This window comes from Pyxicephalus adspersus, chromosome 11, assembly GCF_032062135.1.
Source record: "Pyxicephalus adspersus chromosome 11, UCB_Pads_2.0, whole genome shotgun sequence".
Classification (NCBI taxonomy): domain Eukaryota; kingdom Metazoa; phylum Chordata; class Amphibia; order Anura; family Pyxicephalidae; genus Pyxicephalus; species Pyxicephalus adspersus.
The window spans coordinates 25,324,184-25,331,452 of record NC_092868.1 but is presented as its reverse complement, the minus strand read 5'-3'; positions in this window follow the sequence as shown (position 1 = coordinate 25,331,452).

Below are 7,269 nucleotides of genomic sequence, written 5' to 3'. Positions count from 1 at the left end.
CATAGGTAAAGGGGGAGGTAGCATGAAGACAGCAAGCACCATTATTAGATTAGGATTAGATCAATCTGCATTTCTCATAATATATTAAAGCAGATTTAGCAGGCTTTTCAGAGTGGTTTCCAGCAATTCTGAAGCCACTTTATTGTGATTCTGTAGCACGGCAAATAACTAAAACTGATGAACATTACAAGCTAGGCCATTGTTTCTCAATCAGGTTCCATGTAACCTTAGGGTTCTTCCAGAGGTTGCTAGAGGTTCCTTGAGCAATTTGTGCATCTCAGGTCAATTACCATTGACACTAATAAAGCAATGTAATAGACATTCTTCCTACTGGTCATCAGGCAAATGTACTGCCAGTTGATAATAGTAATTATAGCAGGGGTTTCCTGGAAGTTATTTCAACGGTTGCCCCGTGGTAAAAAGGTTGTGAAAGACTGTACTAGACAGTAAATAGGATTATAAAAATGGCTTTTTGATGTCATGTTATCTATGATCTCATTTAAGGTGGTTTCTGCAAGTAGCTATTAGCTATTTACACTGGTAATTTATTTTATATGTAAGCTATAAATACTTATTGTATTGGTGATTGTTACTGCCTAAATTAGGAGTAAATACACATCAATTACTGTGCCAAAAACCCTCTTTGTTTCTCTTTTTTGAATTTCTGATGTCCTGTTATGCTTAACTAGCCAATAATTGTCTCAGCTTGAAGACATTTCCTGAATGGCAGCAGTTCTCATATGACATACCAACCATGGCTAGTGAAGAAATGGCCTGACCAAGCATAGAGCCAGTGTTAGGTAAGTACAGAAGCTCTTTTATCTCTTTGGATCAGAGCTCAGGACTTTATCCTTGCCCCAATGTCACAGAGTTAGAACCTGGTGATTGGCAGCTCAGGCAGTTCTATGTGAGAAGGTGAGCTGAGAGTCATCTGATGCCTAAAATGAATATATAGCGCTCGGACAGGTAAATGATTCATTGAGGGGAAGGGGGTATAGGAAAGGAAAGTTATTATACTTTAAATAGACAAGTATGTGTTTGCTTTAAATGTGGTTTCCACTCCATTCATAAGCCCTATCACATTACTGAAGTTAGAGAGGGGTTTTGAATTTTAGGGGTTTTAGGAGTTCATTGTTTTAAACTGCTTTCTTTTTCCTTTTTTTTTTCCTTTCAAGGTAACTTGTCAGAATTCGTGTCAATTTTATGTTAACATTTTTTTACATGTGGAAGCCTTTAAATTGTAAGTTTTATCATTACTTTATATAAAAATAATTATTCTACAATATTTTATTTAGGATACATCTATTATTCCTTGACTACAGATGCTAAGCTTTTCAAATAGAAAGCCCAGCTGTGTCTGCTAGCTGCATACACATGTGCAATAATTGTCGTTGGAAAGGATCTTTCACGATTCTTTCCAACCACTAAGAACTGCACGATGCATGAACGAGTGCATACAGCACCGTTCTGCTCTATGCAGGGGGGAGGGGGAGCACCCTGCTGCACGCTCTCTCCCTTCCCTTGCATTAGGATCGTTCGTCGTTCATCGTCCATCGTCCGTGGACCAGCCAGGACAGTCGTTCGGACGATGGATGACAGGCGCTGTACACACTGCAGATTCACTTCTGATATCGGACCTGAGCTGATTATCGGGCGAGAATCATTGGACGTGTGTACGTAGTTCTACACTGTGTAAAAATTGTTATAGTTGTATCTCTCCCCTGACTTCCTAAACTTTGCATGTTGTAAATAGAACACTAAGGGTAGGTACACACATGCAATAATTGTTGTTAGAATACAAACAACTAACAACAGATCACTGATTATGCATGACATGTAAAGGAGAAAGTGTACTGCAGAGCCATCCACGATCACTGAATGACCGTACACACAATAGATAGTGAACAATCATCGCCCAATCAGATCCACTGAGACGGTTGTTCGTTTTCAGCAATAATCCTCGTTCATAGGCGTTGTTGTGCACTTTTTTTGTTAACGATTATTGGACGAATGGTCATTAGTCGTTTGTTTCCAACAATAATTATTGCGCGCGTGTACGCAGCTGAAGGTATAAGATCAGATCACATGCTGTCTGCAACTTAGTAGTAAAATGACAAAGAAAAATAATCCAAAATCAGTTGGAGGGAGAACTTTTTTCTAACTATACTACAAAAATTGTTTTTAAACATTTTCAGAAAATTAAGGAATAGAAATACACAATATATATATAGTGCTGGTATATTTATATTTCATGAAATACATTGGCAACAAATTCATTAGGCTTTTACACTGGTTTTAGGCAAACTACAGCCTCATTTCATGCCATCTTGTGAACAGCCGGACACAGCAGCCTGAAGTTTTGCATGATCACATTTAGGAGCATTTGGTAAGTAAGGATCTTAGTATTAATAAGGTTTTGGATAACTAGGCATACAGTTTCCCAGCATGAACTCTATAAATTTTGGAAGATGGAGGAAAAGCATATAACAAGCATATATTTTTAGGTATGAATCCTGAAATTTGTGACAGCTTCTCTTACACATTTAAAGGAAATGTCTTTGTACCTGGCCAGAAATAAAAGAGGAAGAAACACGAATAGAGAGACAAAAATCTAAAATTCATTCATGAGATTAAAGTGTGTAATAACTGTACTGGAAACAACATGGAGCAATAAGAGTCAGTGTTTGCTGCCACCGTGTGGTCAACAACTGCAACTTTTAAACCTGAACTTTGTGTTGCTTTTGCTGAACATAATTTTGCTGTCTTTTTCTGTTCTTGGTATTTGAAGCAATATCAAGGGTATCTGTGTGGTCTTGTGGATTCCCACTAAAACCAGTCCCAGGTCATGTTTTGAAAAAAACCTTAGTTATAAATCTTTGTATGTTTACTACAGAAACATGCTGGCTTCACTCTTAGCATACTTAAGAGCCATTACTCGCTGGTCCACTTTCCAATTTAAAATGTTTCACACACACCACCTGTCAAGACATTTCTCATAGCTCCTACAAAGAGTCAGCCCATTGCTTGCATCAAGATTGGGTGCTTTTGAGACAGGTATTGAGGTACGCTAGTGCTGTGATGTTGTCAGTTTTCATGTTATGGATAGCACTTCGCCAGACTCTCCCACCAGTCATGATCTTCTTGCATTGCATAGAGAAACACAAAGATGCCTTTTATGTCATCACCAAAACGACTAGAAGGTATATAATTATTATTAAACAGGATTTATATAGTGCCAACATATGGAGCGCTGTACATTAAATAGGGTTTTGCATATGACAGACGTATACAGACCGTAATGAAAACAATAATAATAATATGACACTGCAGTCAAGCATGAAGATCCACAACCCAAATCACAGAGTCACCAATGATGATGTGCTTTCAGGGGGCCTGAATAAATAGCCAGTCGGTTCATCTTAATGCTAGTGGATTAGGTTTTTATTCTGCTTTTATTATTGAGTCCTTTTTAATGACAAACACTAATTTATCTAAGTAAATATTTTAAAAAAGTGAAAAACAAATTGAAAAATAATTTGCTTTTATTTAACAGATGCCGAAGATACAGTGCATAATATACAGGCAGATAAAAATTGCACACAAACATCTATTATGACATTTACATTCATAGTGTACACTGCGCAAGGAATTACACAGCTACAAATGAAAAACAGCTGATATTAAGGTACATGCAGTATTTATAGGCATGCTGTTTAAATAATTAAAAATCAACCTAACAAATAAAAAGGGAAATATCTTATATAGGGTAATGACTCCAACATACTGGAGAAATCTCATTGTCACTGGTGAATCTATCCAGCATACCCAAACTTTTTGAAAATCATTAACGTATTTTCTAATTTTTCTATATCTGCTTGGTAGGGTTTTGCTCACCAATTCAATCTGCCAGCTCATTTTTCGAGCCGAGAATTTTTCTCCTTATATGATAGTCTGATGATAGGACCAATTGTCAAATTTTTAGATCTATATTTATTGAAGATGGGTCATAAACCCTGGTCTATTAAATGAGCATATGGCAACAAAATGCATAACTGGAAATATTTTTAGGCGAAAAACACTTGGCAGAATAATTCGAAAATCCAGACATATAGGCTATGAAAATTAGATCTAAATCTTGTAAAAGTAAATTGTATGATATTTAATAAAAAAAACTCAAGACTTTAAAATGGACAACATATGTATTCACTGTAAATTCTTTGGCAGATGTCGCAACTAAAGGGATAAATTATATTATCAAGATGAAAACAGTATATGAATACAAAATGAAAAAATACATGGATTTGTAAGGCATATTATCTTAGTCCAAGCATCAATAAAATAAAATATTTATTTTTACAAAAGACTTTAAATAACAATAGGCACATAAAAATTTTAAAATATTAAAAAAGATGACAACATTTAGGTAAAACAATCTCAATTGTTGCTCGACATGTTTCATAGAGTCTACTTCATTAGAAACTTAATTGAGATCTACAAAGTGCATATACCAACATATTTCAAAATATAATTCCACATAATAATCCATATAAACCATATAACAAACCCAAAAAATATAATTTACAAAAATCACCAACACAGGAAATACAATCCCCTCAAAACGACAGTTCTATGGATCCCAATAGTCCCAATACTGCTGTGCATCACCACAGTATCCCACATAGCCTTTTCTGCCCAGTGATTTCACTTGCAGCAGCAACAAGAAGAAATAAATAGCAGCAGCCCCTGCTTCCCTTTAGCCGTGCAGCCTGATATATTTTATCAGCATCCCCAGCACACACTCTGAGGCTGTGCACAGCTGAAGGGGATTTTAGAAGCAGATTTGTTCCTGACTCTGTGCTGCCATTGGCTGCTGGAACTTTATAGCCTCTCTGCTCCCAGTCACTATTGCCTGTTCTAGCGTTAAGCTAGGCTGACTTGCTGCTGGTGTGTAGTCCTCAGATTTACTGTTGCTGACCTTGCCTGTTTCTGATCCTGTGAATTTACACTGCCTGGATCGACCTTTTGCCCGTAACCCCAACTCTACTTGAGTTTTGCCCTTGTGTGCCTCGTCTGGTGGATGGATTACCTGTGTACAACCTCTTGTTCTGTTTTCTGGACTTGTTTCTGTTGGAATCTTGGTACTGCTGTATCTTTGGGCTCCTGGTCCTTTGCCAGCCCTTTCTCTGGCACCATCCTTTGCACACTAAGTCCTGGGGGCAACAGAGTGCTGAGAAATGCAACCAGTCTCCTGAGTGAAGGCTTGCTAGGTAAAGGTGAAGAGTGCGTTAGATTTGGGGGACTGGTGTCTTGTGAGTACTGTTGCTGGACCAGGGCCTTACATTACAACAGGCCAACAAAACTACTCACTGTCAAGGAGGATCTCCGCCAACAAATACAGTTTCTGACAGATGCTGTTAACCAACTGCGGCTGCTCAGGAGCTTCAAAGGCAGGACCTGGATCCTGCTGTGATGGTGGAACACAAGATTCCTCTTCCAGGGAAACTTTCAGGTGAATGCCACAAGTTTGATAACGGTATGAATGCATGCACGTTATATTTCCAGCTACGGCCACTCTCATATGGCAGTAAATCTGAGAGTTGGCTTAGTCATTCCCCTACTCCAGGGGGATTCCCAGACATGGACCTTTAATCTGCCTCAGGGGGACCCAGCCTTCTCTTCAGTGGATTCATTTTTCAAGGCTATGGGGACTCTGTATGCTGACCCTGACCTGGCTCCAACTGCAGAGGCAAAACTTTGTGGTCTTCAGCAGGGTCACAGGGCAGTGGGGGAATACGCTGCAGAGTTCTGCCGCTGGGCCGAAAATTCGCAGTGGAACGAGCCAGCACTCAGAAGCCAATTTTGCCTGGGTCTGTCCAGTGCCATTAAGGATACTTTTGTCAACCACCCTTTACCAGACTCCTTGGGTGAGGTTATCCAATTTGCCATTAGGACTAACTGCAGTTTGTGAGCGTTGCATGGAAAAAAATTTCTGCACCTTCCAGACCAATCACCACCTTTGAGTTTTTCCCATCTCCCTCTCCGGCCGAGGAGCCAATGCTGTTGGGCTCCTACAGGCTGTCAGCCACAGAGAGGTTAAGGAGAAGGTCCAAAGGGCTCTACTTGTATTGCAGATAATCTGATCGCTTCGTGCAATCCTGTCCTCAGAAGAAGTCGGGGAAACTTCAGTGCCTAGGTGGGCCTGTGGAAACCCACCTGGACAAGCAAGTATTTCTTCCAAAATCTGATTGTTTCCCATTACCTGTTAAAATCATCGGGGATTCTTTGGTTGAGCATTGCTGGATATCAGTGCTGGTAGTAATTTTATGGATATAATTAAATGGATGCCCGCTCTCTTGGAATTTCAGTTTTTAACCCACCTGAGTCATTATGTGTATTTGCTATAGATGATTCTCCTTTGCAACAGGGAAAACCTACATTCATAACTCCTGAAGTTTTGGTTAAGATGGGTTCTGCCCACTCTGAAATGTTAAAATTTTTTCTACTAAACATTCCTTCATGCCATGTAAGTTTGGATCTGCCATGGTTCCGAAAACACAATCCAGTAATTGATTGTGAATCTGAGCAGATTGTTAGATTGAGGAATGCAGGTGTTGGGAAGTGCTTGGCAAACTCTTTGCCTCTGTTGCTAATGCATCTGATAATGGTCAAGCAGATGCCTTGTCCTGTAACTTCTCTAAATCAAGCTCTCGTCCAAATTCTTCTCCTGAATCTATCATCCCTAGTAACTGTGAGGATAAGGAACCCTCTACTAATCAGCTATCATCTGACCTATCTGCCCTTTTAGCACCCCACCAGTCACTACATTCTCCAGACAAACCCCCAGGTAAATTGTACATGCTAGTGTCTCTGTGTCTGCAGGTCCTCCAACAGTTCCACAAAACTAAGGCTACTGGACACCTGGGGGGACAAGAAGACACTGGCACAACTGGCACGCCACTTCTGGTGGCACTCCCTTCCTGAGGATACTCAATGTAAAAACTTGCACAATATGTGCTTGTAGAAAGACTCTCTGCACAGCTCCTGGAACCATGGCCCTATTCCTAATAAACCAGGGGTGAAGGGAACAGAAGCTCTCCTCAGAATGTGGTAATGTTAGGAAACACTTATCGTACTGGTGATTCCGTGCTGTTCACCGTAGTCAACGGCATGGCCTATTTTGTCTAGCGATGTCACTTGCAGCAGTAATGAGAATAAAGAAATAGCAGCAGTACCTGCTTCCCTTTAGCTGTGCAGCCTGATGTTTTTTAT